Consider the following 14,484-nt stretch of genomic DNA (forward strand, 5'->3'; position numbering starts at 1 on the left):
TAAAATGATAAGATATAGGAGTGGAATTAGGCTATTTAGCCCATCGAGTCTGTTCCACCATTCCATCATGGCTGATTCTTTATCCCTCTCAACACCATTCTTCTGCTTTCTCCCCGTAACCTTTGATACCCTGACTAATCTATGAACCTCCTCTATAAACATACCCAATGATATGCCTCATTTATGTTTGGAGAAATTAAAATGAATAAACCCAAATTGCGAAAGTAACAACATTTTGCCTATTTTTTTAAACTCGCAGTTCTTGATGTATGTGCAGTGATACGATGGATTTTTTTTTAGCATGATAAGCTCAGTTTACTGTTTAAAGGATCTTTTTCCAGGAATTTTGTGCATCATTTACCCTCAAGATGTCTGAAACAGGATGAGCAAGTTTTAGGGCAAGTTATAAACCTAAACGCCCACTGTTTTTTTTTTTGCAAATTATATCATTAAACTATCTTACCTTTATATTGATATTGAGAAGCAACAGTCATGGTATCAGGATAACAACCCAGCCATCAATATCAGTAAGGCCAAGACGCTGATTGCTGGCCTAACGAAGTGGGAAAATGAACAAATTCCACCCTCATCAATGGAACTTCTCTGGAGCTGGTTTAGAGCTTCAAGTTCCTTGGCACCCATGTCACCAACAAGCCCTCCTGGACCCTCTGCACTGATATGCTGATCAGGAAAGCACTTCTGAGAAGATTCAAGGTGTCCACAGGAATCCTCTCGAATTCTACAGAGGCACTATCAACAGGTTGCATCTCAGCCTGTTTGGGTAACCAGTCTGCTCTAGACCAATGGAATCCACAGAGAATGGTAAACATTCCCTGGTCAATCACTGGCGCCTCACTTACTTCATCCAGTCTATCTTCATGGTGCACTGCATCAAGAAGCCTAACAGTGTTGTCAGTGACATCATCCTGGCCACTCCATTTCTCTCTTCTGCCTTCTGGGAGAAGCTGTGTGGTAGGGAAATTCTAGGCAGTTTCTAGAGTAGGTTACATGGTCGTCACAACATTGTGGGCCAAAGGACCTGTAATTTGCTGTAGGTTTCTATGTTCTAAGACACAGAACCTTGAAACCCAGATGACCAGACTCAAGGATAGCTTCTTCCCCACCACTATCTGACTTCTGTACCAATCACCACTTCCCAGTGGTGCTGCCATATTCTCGAACCCTTAATTCAACCCCTTCCATTATTGTCACTTCAGCACTCCTGTGTACCAGACTTCGCTGTGCGCTCCAATCTTTGCACCATTCTGTTGTTTTCCACTCCTCACTCTATTCACTCTTGCCATATATAGTCGTTCTTGCCATATATATTCTTTCTTGGCATATAGGGTCGGCACAACATTGTGGGCTGAAAGGCCTGTACTGTGCTGTACTATTTTATGTTCTATGTTCTATCTATACAATCTACACGATGAGCTTCATGCAAGCAAGGAATTTCATGAAGCTCATTGTGTAGGCTGTATATATGGCAATAATGAATGTGTATGACAATCTAAGCCTGTATCTATACCTGATCTTAAAGTGCATGTCTTATTTAAAACTGAAAGCTGAAAGATGATAAGCATTTGTTGTCATGTTGTGCACTGGCAATATCAGAACCCAAGTGCAGAGGAAAGACAGATTCCAATGTAAAGTCGGCAACCAGAGTTTCCTCGTAATAATTCCTAAAGAACATTGGTAACTCATTCGAATCAGGCATCTGCTTAAGTAATACAAGTAACATGAAATCCACGAGCCTATCATGATAAACTTCATAAGTTTAAACATAAGGCACCAGGAGACCACACTACCAAGAGCGAGTTGCTCATGAAAAATACAAGGAACTCTAAATGATTAATGACTCTTGTAAACAACAATTAACCAATTCAGATGCTTTAAAAACCTCAAAGCCCAATGCCCCCCAGCTCCCTACATAGGCCCGAAGAGCTCATTACTTATGTCTCCAAACACAGCTGCTGACCAGTGCCTTGTCAGTTACCAAAGCAAATCTCTTAAGTGGCCCCACACCATGAACTCATGACAGTTAAGAGAAAAGCATCCCATTGGAACTCACTTTTGCTTATAATATGACATTCAAATGGGTATAGGGTTTTTCTGTGATACAGAAGGTTTTCAAGGAAAGCAACTTCTCCATAATAATCACTCCTCCTGCCTCTCCACAGTTCATACTTTGTAGGTGAAACACTGGTTTATTAGGCCTATTGGTAACAGAGGAATACATTTTATGCAAGACCTTATTGGGAGTATTTATTATTTATAATTGTGTGAAGATGACCCAGCATTGCTCAAGCTGCAGCACGGTCCAGGAATAACAAGCCATCATTCAGTTCTATTAATCATCCTGAGGGAAGTTCCAGTTCTTTGTCATCATTAAAGATAAAGGAAGATTGGTTTTATTTATCACATGTACATTGAAGTATACAGTGAAATACATTGTTAGTGTCAAAACAAATCAGCGATTATTGAGCTGGGGGCAGTCCACAAGTTTCACCATGCTTCCAGTGTCAATATAGCATGCCCTCAGCTCACTAAATCTAACCCTAACCATACATCTTTGGAATGTGGGAGGACACCCGAACATTTGAAGGAAATCAATGAGATCACAGGTTGAACGTAAAAGCTCATCACAGGCAGCACTGGGAATTGAACTTCGATTGCTGATCGCTGGCACGACAGAGTGACGCATTGACTACTATGCTACATCACCATCCCACATTCCTGATCATCATTATGTACCATGTCATATGACATCATCATTATGTGCCATGTCACATGACGTGGGCGATCAAGATCAATGACCATGATTGCTCTTGGCAAATTTGTCTACAGAAGTGATTTGCCATTGCCTTCTTCTGGACAGTGTCTCTACAAGACGGGTGACCCTAGCCATTATCAATATTCTTCAGAGACTGTCTGTCTGCAATCAGGGGTTGCATAACCAGGACTTGTGATACGCACCAGCAGCTCATACAACCATCGACCACCTGCTCCCTTGGCTTCCCATGACTCTGATCGGGGGCTAAGCAGGTGCTACACCTTGCCCAAACGTGACCTACAGGCTAGTGGAGGGAAGGAGAACCTTACATCTCCTTTGGTAGAGATGTATCTCTATACTGCCACCCAGCCGTCCAACATTAGGGAAACAGTTTATCAGAAGTCATGGCTCTTTTATCTTCTTTTTCCAATACCTGGTGAGAGCAGCATCAGAAGAAGCTTTGAACAGGATTCCCAATTGCAATTTTACGGTGTATAAAGGTAGAGTGCTTTGGGTATATTTTTTGTTAATTTTTGGGATATAGATTTTAGTGACTATCTCTTTTTGCCCGTGTGAAAGTGGAGGTGAACAGCCTTCTTCGATTATCAACAGTCTGTGCAGTGAAAGTGTTTTGTTGTAGTGGTTCGAAAACAATTTAAAGGCATTTGGAGGGTAGCAAGAAAAATAGGCCTGGATGTACATAGACATCATCTCAGGAAAGGATCCTAGATTCCCCTTGCCAAAGGCTGACAATCCTTATGAGTTTTTACAACAGTCTTGTAGTTTCCAACATGAGCAGGGACTTGAGAGTGTAGATTTCAATTGCCTTCTCACTCAGGGAGGTAAAATGCTCCGGAAATTCTCCAGAATAGAAAGAAAAAGATAGCTGCAAGATTACAGACATCCCACCTCTCCCGGAAGTTCCGGGAGTCTCCTGTATATTAATTGTGGCTCCCTGATGCCCGCAAATTATATACAATATCACGGAAATCAATTTTTTTGAGAGCGAGCGAGAGAAAAGCAAGAGAGAGCGCGAGATCGACCACGAGAGAGAGAGAGCGCGCGAGAGAGAGAGAGAGAGCAAGCAAGCAAGAGCACGTGAGCGAGAGAGCGAGAAAGCAAGCGAGAGCGTGCGCGAGCGGCCACGAGAGAGAGAGTGAGAGCACACCATGGCAGAGTGTTCCAAAAAAAGAAAATATAAAACGTACGTCACCCCAGACTACACTAAAGTGAACCCCTGCCTAATGGGGGTCAAATAATGACAGTGTTGCTCGCTGCACTGTTTGCAACAGTGACTTTTCTATTGCCCATGGTGGGTTAAGACTGTAAAAGACATGTTGAGGTGAGTTTAACAGGTGTCATTCGTTCATTAGCATAGCTAACGTTATTTAAACTAGCTGGCTAGCTGCTAAGGAGCTACTCTATTGCAGACATCCCACCTCTCCTGGAAGTTCCGGGAGTTTCCTGCAAATTGATGGTGCTACCTCCCTGAAATGAGTTTTTGCAGGGTGGGATGTCTGAGATTATATACCACAAATAGTAATTTTCAGCACGAAGAAACTCAGAAATGTGAACTGTGCATTTTGTTTACTCGGATACCTGAAATCAATGTTTAAAGGTAGCATGGAGATGAAAATAAGCAACTCAGGGGTATAACTTATCTAACAGTTCCAAATTCTGCTGAAAAGTTATTGATTGAACATGGTATAAGCTAAAGAGATTCTGCAGCAGCCGGAAATGCAGAGAGTTCCTCCAGCATTTTGTGTTAGGTATGTTTCTCTCACCTTGCACTCACTTCCTGATCTATTGAACACTTTCTGTCCTTACTGAAGTCACTCTCAGTACTGTACAAGAGTCTTAGGCACATGTATATAGCTAGAGTGCCTAAGACTTTTACACAGTACTGTAGTAATTTTATGTATTGCACTGTACTGCTGCCACAAAAAAACAAAGATGTCAGTGATGATGATTCTGATATGGGTCTCTGTTGTGGACTGAGAGTGGGAAGGGGGCAGGGAGAGGGGATTCATGGTTGGGAAAAGGGGAAGGGAGTGGAAAACACCAGAGAGACATTCTGTAATGATCAATAAACCAATTGTTTGGAATCAAATGACCTTGCCTCGTGCTTCTGGGCTGTGAGCATCCGCACCTGCACAACCCCCGCCCTGGCCCTCCTCTCTGCCACCTGTCCCTCACCCTCCCGCGGTGCCCCACCCTCACAACTCTCAACATCATTTGCTCTTGTCATAGTTACAAACTTGTTCTCTGCTCCACAGTGACAAATACAGTACTGTGCAAAAGTCTCAGACACCCGAGCTAAATATATGTGCCTAAGACTTCTGCACAGTACTGTATGCTATTACCACTTGCTCCAATTTAATAATTTCAACAATCTGCTTTTTGTTTGGGTGTTGGCAAATAGAGATACAGGCAGAAAGGTGGGGAGAAGAACTGATGTATTTTAATAACTAGTTTGTGGGACACTTTCATTGTAAAAATCAATAAATATAGGAAGGAAATAAGCAATAGAAAACTTTATAAGAACAATTTTCCTTACTATTTGTCATTATAACCTGCCGACAGGCTAATATTTCACAATGTCTAGATGGAGAAATATACAAATTTTACTTCAAAAGTTGTACCAAAATGCTTCTTTGATATGAATGTTTTCTTTTGAAAGGCAATGCTTGCTTTTATTTTGATACTGGTTTCTTAGCAGTGTTGTTCTTTGACCTGAATAGACTTACTGTTATTAATGTTGTGTATGGTAGATTTATCTACCGGTACAAAGCTGATATGCCCTCTTTAACAAGGGAGAGACTGCAAGAAGGTATTAATAGTACTACACTTTGATTTATTCATTCTAAGTTGTTGGAAAACTTGCTTGCCAGCATTTCCAGCACCATTCCCAAGTAATTTTAAACAGGGCAGAGACCTTCCCCTTTATGACACCTACAGTGGCTCACATTTTGTTTCAAAGCAAACATAAAGAGAAAGTTTTCAGGTTGTGAGCTCACAGTTTGGGAAATGAGAAGGATTTAAAATAGATTATTCATGCAGTTCAGATATAGTGTTTCCTGAATTCCTGATGATAGCCCACCCTTATGACCAGATGTAATATTTTCTACTTCATAAGGAGTTTCAAATTATTATTGTTACAAATATTCAGTGGAAACCTGGTGTGAAAGAGCTCTTTTCTCATATTAAAATAATCTGATTGCTATCGGGTGTCTGTAGGCCAGTCTGTATGATTGTCTTTCTAGGCATGCAGGTAGTAAATGGAATTATTGCTTGATACAGTCATAAAACCACGCTGTGGATGATCCAGCCTGACTGTAAGAGGAGGAGGGTTGGACATGGGGCTAGCAACCCTATCCCATAAAAAATCCAGTGCTGCAGAAACTCCAACAGGAACGTCAAAGACCTCATCCTTGGGAGAGGAAGGATCTTCGAAGGTGGGCTACAGCTGGGGACAATTTGAATGACTGGCCCAAGAGAGAGGGCTCTGGAGAGCTACTTTCGGTGGACTGAGCCCCACCAGGGGTGATGGACTTAAAAAGAAGAAGAAAATGACCTTGAATGAAGAGTGAAGGGTTACTACGGAAACTATATTATCACAGGTGGGTGGTGGGGTGGAGATACATCTTTACCAAAGGAGGTGTAAGTTACTCCTTCCCTCCGCTAGCCTGCAGGTCACCCTTGGGCAAGGTGTAGCACCTGCTTAGTCCCTCGATCAGGCTCATGTGAAGCCATGCGAGCAGGTGGTGGATGGTCGGATGAGCAGCCAGCACATATCACAAGTCCTGGTTATGTGACCACTGACACCAGGCAGACAATCTCTGGAGAGGACTGACAATGGCTGGGGCCACCCATCTTGTAAAGACACTGCCCAGAAGAAGGCAATGGCAAACTACTTCTGTAAAAAAGAATGTGGCAAGAACAATCATGATGAATTTTCATGATTACCCACATCATATAACCTGGCACATAATGATGATGATGATGATGATATATCATTGCAATGTATTTTCATTAAAAAGGGGATAAGTTGTGGCTTTATGTTAGACAAGGCCTTCAAACCAAACTATTGAAGACTAAATAGTGCAGAATCCTTGCAGTTTTGTGTCTTTAAAATGTGCACAGACTTACTGTTCATAGTCAGGTTTGCAGTAAAGTTTTCTGTCTCGAAAATAACTGCTCCTGGTGAGTGGTTGTTGACATACTGTGCATTGCAAGCAATGTTCATGCCAGGAAGCATCGTTCATTCGCATCAGAAAACAGTCTTATATAGATCGTTGACAACCGTCAGAACCTTGCTTTGCTTGCATTCAGAACAGATGGGGTGATGGGCTTACGAGGATGACAGTCATTAGTACCCATCGAACCACTGAGTCCAAGCTGACCAGAAGTATCTACTACACTAATCCTACGCTAATCCTATTTTATTCTTCCCACATTCCCACCAAGTCCCCACAGAGTCTACTAATCACCTATTATTTACAGTAGCCATTTTAACGACTCATCCACAACATCTTTTGGATGTGGGAGGAAAGCGGAGCAGGTAAGCAACTCAGCCCCTCAGTCCTGTCCAACGTGATCATAGCTGATCTGCTCCAGGCCTCATCTCCTCATCAACGTATGTTCCTCTTAAGCCCTCAATTCACCGATCCTTGAAAAATATATCCACTTCCTCTTCAGATACCACTAATGACTGAGCCTCCAAAACCTTCCAAGACAGCATATTCCAGAGCAACATACTCAAAATGCTGGAGGGACTCAACTTGTCAGGAAGCATCTACGGAGAGGGAGAAACAGATGATGTTTCGGGCTGAGACCCTTCATCAGGACTGGAAAGGAAGGGGGAAGAAGCCAGAATAAGAAGGTGGTAGAAGCGGAAGGACTACAAGCTGGCAGGTGTCAGGTGAGACCAGGTGAAGGGGGAAGGTGGGTAGGTGAGGGAAGGGAATAAAGTAAGAAGCTGGGAGGTGATAGGTGGAAGAGGTAAAGGGCTAATGAAAAAGGAATCTGATAGGAGAGGACAGCGGACCATGAAAGGAAGGGAAGGAGGAGGGACACCAGAGGGAAGTGATGGGCAGGTAAAGAGAAGAGAATTGGTGAGAGGGAAGCCAAACTGGGGGAGAAATTACCAGAAGTTGGAGAAATCGATGTTCATGCCATCTGGTTGGAAGGCACCCAGATGGAATAAGAGGCGTTTCTCCTCCAAAATGAGTATGACGTCATCATGGCAGTAGAGTAGGCTATGGACAGACATATCAGAATAGGAATGGGAAGTTGAATTGAAAGGGGTAGCCACCAGAAGATCCTGCCTTTTGCAGCAGTCAGAACAAAGGTACTCAACAAAGCTGCCCCCTCCCCTGGTGTACAGGAGGCTGCACCGGGAGCATCAGATATAGTCGATGACAAACCCAGGTGGTCACAAAGACAACAGGGAGGCTGGGACTGAGCTAGGTTGCTGGAGGTGAAAGGAACATCTCTACTACACAACTGTGCTTCCTCTTAAACTTAACAATCTGACATTACTACACCTCCACAGATTCTGTGATAACCTTCCATCCTAAAAGATCTATCTTTCTTTACTTGAAATGTCAGGTGGTCAGATGGATTTATCTTTGCTTTGTCAAGTTCAGCGTATTGTCATTCAACCATTCGCATGCAGCAGTCACTGATCAAAGAGAGGTATGAAAATTGTATCTGATTTTCAAGTCTGTTTATTGACATTCAACCATATATATGTATACCACCAAACAAAACAATGTTTCTCCAGACCATGGTGTTCATGTATCTTAACACATAAAGTAATAAGGCATCCGTTAGTCTTGTGAGACCATGGATCTGCGCCTGGAAAGTCTTCACTCTCCAGGGCGCAGGCCTGGGCAAGGTTGTATGGAAGACCAGCAGTTGCCCATGCTGCTAGTCTCCCCTCTCCACGATGCCAATGTTGTCCAAGGGAAGGGCATTAGGACTCATACAGCTTGGCACCAGTGTCGTCGCAGAGCAATGTGTGATTAAGTGCCTTGCTCAAGGACACAACACGTTCCCTCAGCTGGGGCTCGAACTCACGACCTTCAGGTAGCTAGTCTAATGAATTAACCACTTGGCCACTTGCCCACATGTGTCTCAGGGCTGGGTGAATATATACCCATGGCACCTCCCACCCTAGCACTTCTATGCCACCAAAGAGCGCTGCCACAAGAAAGCAGCATCCATTATCAAGGACCCCCAACCTCCAGGCCATGTTCTCTTCTCACTGCTGCCATCGGGAAGGAGATACAGGAGCCTTAGGTCCCACGTCACCAGGTTCAGGAACAATTATTACCGTTCAACCATCAAGCTCTTGGAAAAATTCATTCACCCCAACAATGAACAGATTTCACAATATTATTTATTTATTATACTACTTCATTTTTTTTCTGTTTTGTATTTGTACAATTTGTTGTCTTTTGCACATTGGATGTTTGTCCATCTTTGTGTGCAGTTTTTCATTGATTCTCTTGTGTTTGTTGTGAATGCCCACAAGAAAATGAATCTCATGTTAGTATATGGTGACATATACAGTATATACCTTGATAATAAATTCACTTTGCACTTTGAACTCTGAACTCTAAACCAACAAAACAGTATGTCCTTTAGGCAACACTTCACCTGTGAGTCTGTTGGGGTCATCTACTGTATCTGGTGATCCCAGTATGGCCTCCCGTATATCGGTGAGACCCAACGTAGATTGGGAGACTGCTTTGCTGAGCACCTACGCTCCATCCGCCAGAAAAAGCAGGATGTCCCAGTGGCTGCCCATTTCAATTCTACTTCCCATTCCCATTCCAACATGTCAAGACTATGGCCTCCTTTACTGCCACGTCAGGTAGGAGAAGCAACACCTTATATTCCATCTGGCATGAACATTAATTTCTTGAACTTCTGGTAATTGCACCCCTCCCCCCCTTCACCATTCCCATTCCTCTCTCTCATTTCATCTCATCTACCTGCCCATCACCTCCCTCTGGTGTTCCTCCCCCTTCCCTATCTTCCATGGTCTTCTACCCTTTCCTGTTAGATCCTCCCTTCTCCAGCCCTTTATTTCTTTCACCTATCAGCTTCCCAGCTCTTTACTTCACCCCTCCCTCTCTCTCAGTTTCACCTATTCTCTACCACCTTGTACTTCTTCCACCCTCCTCCCACCTTCTTGCTCTAACTTCTCATCATTTTTTCCAGTCTTGATAAAAGGTCTCAGCCCAAAGCGTCGACTGTTTACTCTTTTCCACTGATGCATCCTGACCTGCTGAGTTCCTCCAGCATTTTATGTGTGTTGCTTTGTATTTCCAGCACCTGCAGATTCCTTCGTCTTTGTCCTTTAGTTCTTGTCTCCTCAACCCTGGAGAAAAAACTGCGTGCATTCACCTAATTTATATCCTTCATGATTTTATCAACATTTTCATAACACTATTGGCATAACTTTTGTTACATGCTCAAGGAGATGTGTTTTTTTTGTGAGAATGATGTAATGGTTTTTAGGAGGTCACCTGATGTAATTTTCCCGCCAATGTGTGGTCATGTGATGACATGTGACCCATGACCATATAAGGGTCGACCCAGGTGATGCAGGGGGTTTTTAGATTGTAGATTTCCAGGTAGAACGTGCTGTATCTCCGTTTCTGTTGCGTGTTTGTTCTTATGACGCAGTTTCATTTTTAAAACGGAGTGTGCGTTCTGTTGCAAGATACCATTATTATTTGGACTGGAAATTTTTGCTAGATGTGTTGATTTACCCAATTCCAACATTGGAAGGGAATGTGAAGAATTTATCGAAGTTACAGGATCGAAGGATTGAGAGGAGTTGGCATCGTCTGGCAGTTTAATAAAGGATCGACCTTATTGAGTCTTCGTTGGAGTAGTAGCTACCTGCATTGAGATAACTCTTGCCAAAAAGAGCAAGGAGTTTATGCAAAAAGGTGCTCTCTCTCTCTCTCTCTCTAAAGGAATTTAAGGTCAGTTGATTTAAACTGTTTATTTTCAGCATCGTGAATCCTGTGGACAGAACCAGCAGGAAAGTTGCGTCTGTGAAGAAATCCTTTTCCAGAGAAGTCTCTCCCAATTGAAAGTGTAAATCTGTTGGACTTTAGAAGTTATTGCTTTAAGAACTATATCTGATTGTATCGCTTTAAGAACTGTTTTCGCATTTAACGCTTTAAGAACCAGAGCCGAGTGGCGAGTTGGTGAACGGCTGCATATCTGTTAACTTCCGGTTAAAGTTTTTGTTTATTTTTACCTTATCCTTTATCCGTGTTTAATAAATGTTTGGTTATTTTTATATAACCTGTCTCGATTGATATTCCTTGTTGCCGGTTACGTAACACTTTGTTGTTTATGTGAGCTTGCTATGCACAAATTAATGTTTTCTACAAGAGATATTACACTTCAGAAAGTGCTTCATTGGCTGCCAAAATACATTCAGCGTATTACAGAAAGTACCTAATAAAGTGGCCATTGAGTGTATGTTTCTCGTCTGTAGCCCATCCTCTTCTAGGTTCAACATGTGCATTCAGAGATGCTCTTCTGCACACCACTGTTGTAACACATGGTCTCTCATTAACAAGGCATTTTCTGCCATAGAATTGTCGCTGATTGGATGCATTTTTGTTTATCCCACCATTCTCTGTAAACTCTAGAGACTGTTGTGCATGAAAACCTCAAGAGGTCAGCAGTTTCTAGATATTCCAACCACCCTGCCTGGCACCAACAATCATTCCATGGTTAAAGTCATTTCAATCACATTTCTTCCAGGTTCTTATGGTTGGTCAGAGAATCAACTGAACCTCTTGACCATGCCTACATGCTTTTATGCACTGAGTTGCTGCTGCATGATTGGCTGCTTAAATGTTTGCATTAACAAGGTGTACAGGTGTACCTAATAAAGTGGCCACTGAGTGAAAGTGGAACAGCCAGAAGCTGTGAAAGATGCCGCTTTCCACAATGATCATCATTATCTTCTTCATTGCATCGGCAAGTTTACGGCGCTGGAGGTTCATGGCAGGGAGAGTTTCTCTTCCTTCTACCGTCTGCATGAGATGATGGGACTTTCGAGAGACTTTGAGACTTTTTTTTACCGTGCCCATGGTCTGTTCTTTATCAAATTATGGTATTGCTTTGCACTGTTGTAACTATATGTTATAATTATGTGGTTCTTGTCAGTTTTTCAGTCTTGGTTTATCTTGTGTTTCTGTGATATCATACCGGAGAAACATTGTATCATTTCTTAATGCATGCATTACTAAATGATAATAAAAGAGGACTGCGTGTCCTCATAACCTAATCTAAATTGGTATTATTATTATCATCATACATACCAAGACACCAAGAAAAAATTACAGTTTTTCAAGGCATCCACAGAGACAATTACAAAATCTAAGTACCTTGAAGTAGTCCAAGAATCGAAATTCTGATTTTGATTCAGAATCAGGTTTATGGTCATTAGAGTCATAGGGTTTAGAAAAGTACAGCACAGACTAGGCCCTTTGGCCCATCTGTTCCATGCCAAACCACTTAAACTGCCTGCCCCCATTGACCTGCAATGGGACCATAGCCCTCCTTACCCCTACCATCCATGTACCTATCCAAACTTCTTTTAAACATTGAAATCAAGCTCAGATACACCACTTGAGCTGGAAGCTCATTCCACACTCTCACAACCCTCTTTCAGCTTTCATCCTTAGCCTGTGAATTCTGGTTGTAGTCTCATGCAACTTTATTTGAAAAAGCCTGCTTGCATTTTCCCTATCTATATCCTTCATAATTTTGTACACCTCTATCAAATCTCCTCTCAATCTTCTACAATCTAAGGAATAAAGGCCTAATCTATTCAATCTTTCGTTATAAGTCAGGTCCTCCAGAGCCGGCAACATCCTTGTAAATTTTCCCTGTACTCTTTCAAACTTATTTACATCTTTCCTATAAGTAGGTGACCAAAACTACACACAATACTCCAGATTAGGCCACACCAACTTCTTATACAACTTCAACATAACATCCCATCTCCAGTATTCGATACTTTGATTTATGACCCTATCGTTATGACTCTATCTACCTATGACATCACGTCCAATGAATTACAGACCTGTATTCCCAGATCCCTTTGTTCTACAGCACTCCTCTGTGTCCTACCGTTCACTGTGTAAGACATACCGAAATGCAACACCTCACACTAGTCTGCATTAAATTCCATTTGCCATGTTTTAGCCAATTTTTCCAGCTGATCCAGATCCTGCTGCAAGCCATGATAGTCTTCCCCACTGTCCACTCCACTGTCAATCTTGGCGTCATCTGCAAATTTGCTGATTCAGTTATCCAGATTATCATCCAGATCATTGAAATACATGACAAACAACAATGAACCCATCACTGATCCCTATGACACTCCACTAGTCAAGGCCTCCAGTAAGAGAGGTAACCATCTACTACCACTCTCTGGCTTCTCTCACAAAGCCAATGTCTAATCTACTACCTCACCTTGAATGCCGAGCAACTAAACCTCCTTGACCAAACTCCCATGTGGAACCTTGTCAAATGCCTTGCTAAAGTCCATGTAAACAACATCAACTGCCTTGCCTTCATCAGCTTTCTCGAAAAGCTCTATAGGATTCGTTAGACACAACCTACCATGCACAAAGCCATGCTATCGTTAATCAGTCTGTGTCTGTCCAAATACTCATGTAACCAGTCCCTCAGAATACCTTTGAATAACTTTCTCACTACTGATGTCAGGCTCACCAGCCTCTAATTTTCTGGTTTATTTTAGAGCCTTTCTTAAGCAGTGGAACAAAATTAGCTATCCTCCAATCCTCCGGTATCTCACCTGTCGCTAAGGATGATTTAAGTACTTCTGCTAGGGCCATGGCAATTCCTGCACTTGCCTCCCACAAGGTCTGAAGGAACACCTTGTCAGGCCCTGGGAATATATCCACCCCAACTTGCCTCAAGATAGAAACATCTCCTCCTCTGGAATCTGCATAGGGTCCATGACTCACTTTGTCTCACTTCTATAGACACTGTGTTCATCTCCTGAGTAAATACAGATGCAAAAAAATAATTTAATATCTCCCCCATCTGGTTTGGCTCCTCACATGGATTACCATTCTGATCTTCCAAAGGACCAATTTTGTCCCTTGCAATCCTTTTCCTTTTTAGCATATCTGTAGAATCCCATAGGATTCCACTTCACCTTGTCTGCTAGAGCACCTTTATGCCTTCTTTTAGCCCTCCTGATTTCTTTCTCAAGTGTTCCCGTGAATTTCTTACAATCCATCAGCATCTCATGTGTTCTGACCTGCTTATACCTCCTATGCACCTCCCTTTTTTCTTAACCACAGCCTCAGTATCTCTTGAAAACTAAGGTTGTTATCTCTTGAAAACTAAACCTGTTATCTTTCTATTTTATTCTGACAGGTACATACAAGCTTTGTACTTTCAAAGTTTCACTTTTGAAGGCCTCCCACTTACCAAGTACACCTTTGCCAGGAAGCAGGCCGTCCCAAATCCACAACTGCCATATCCTTTCGGACACCATCAGCACTGGCCTTTCTCCAGCATAGAATCTCAACCCACAGACCAGACCTATCTTTTTCCATATTTACTTTGAAACAGTGACATTATAGATAAATACTTTATTGCTCCCAAAGGAAATTACAGTGTCACAGTAG

Source organism: Mobula hypostoma, chromosome 21 (assembly GCF_963921235.1).
Source record: "Mobula hypostoma chromosome 21, sMobHyp1.1, whole genome shotgun sequence".
Lineage (NCBI taxonomy): Eukaryota > Metazoa > Chordata > Chondrichthyes > Myliobatiformes > Myliobatidae > Mobula > Mobula hypostoma.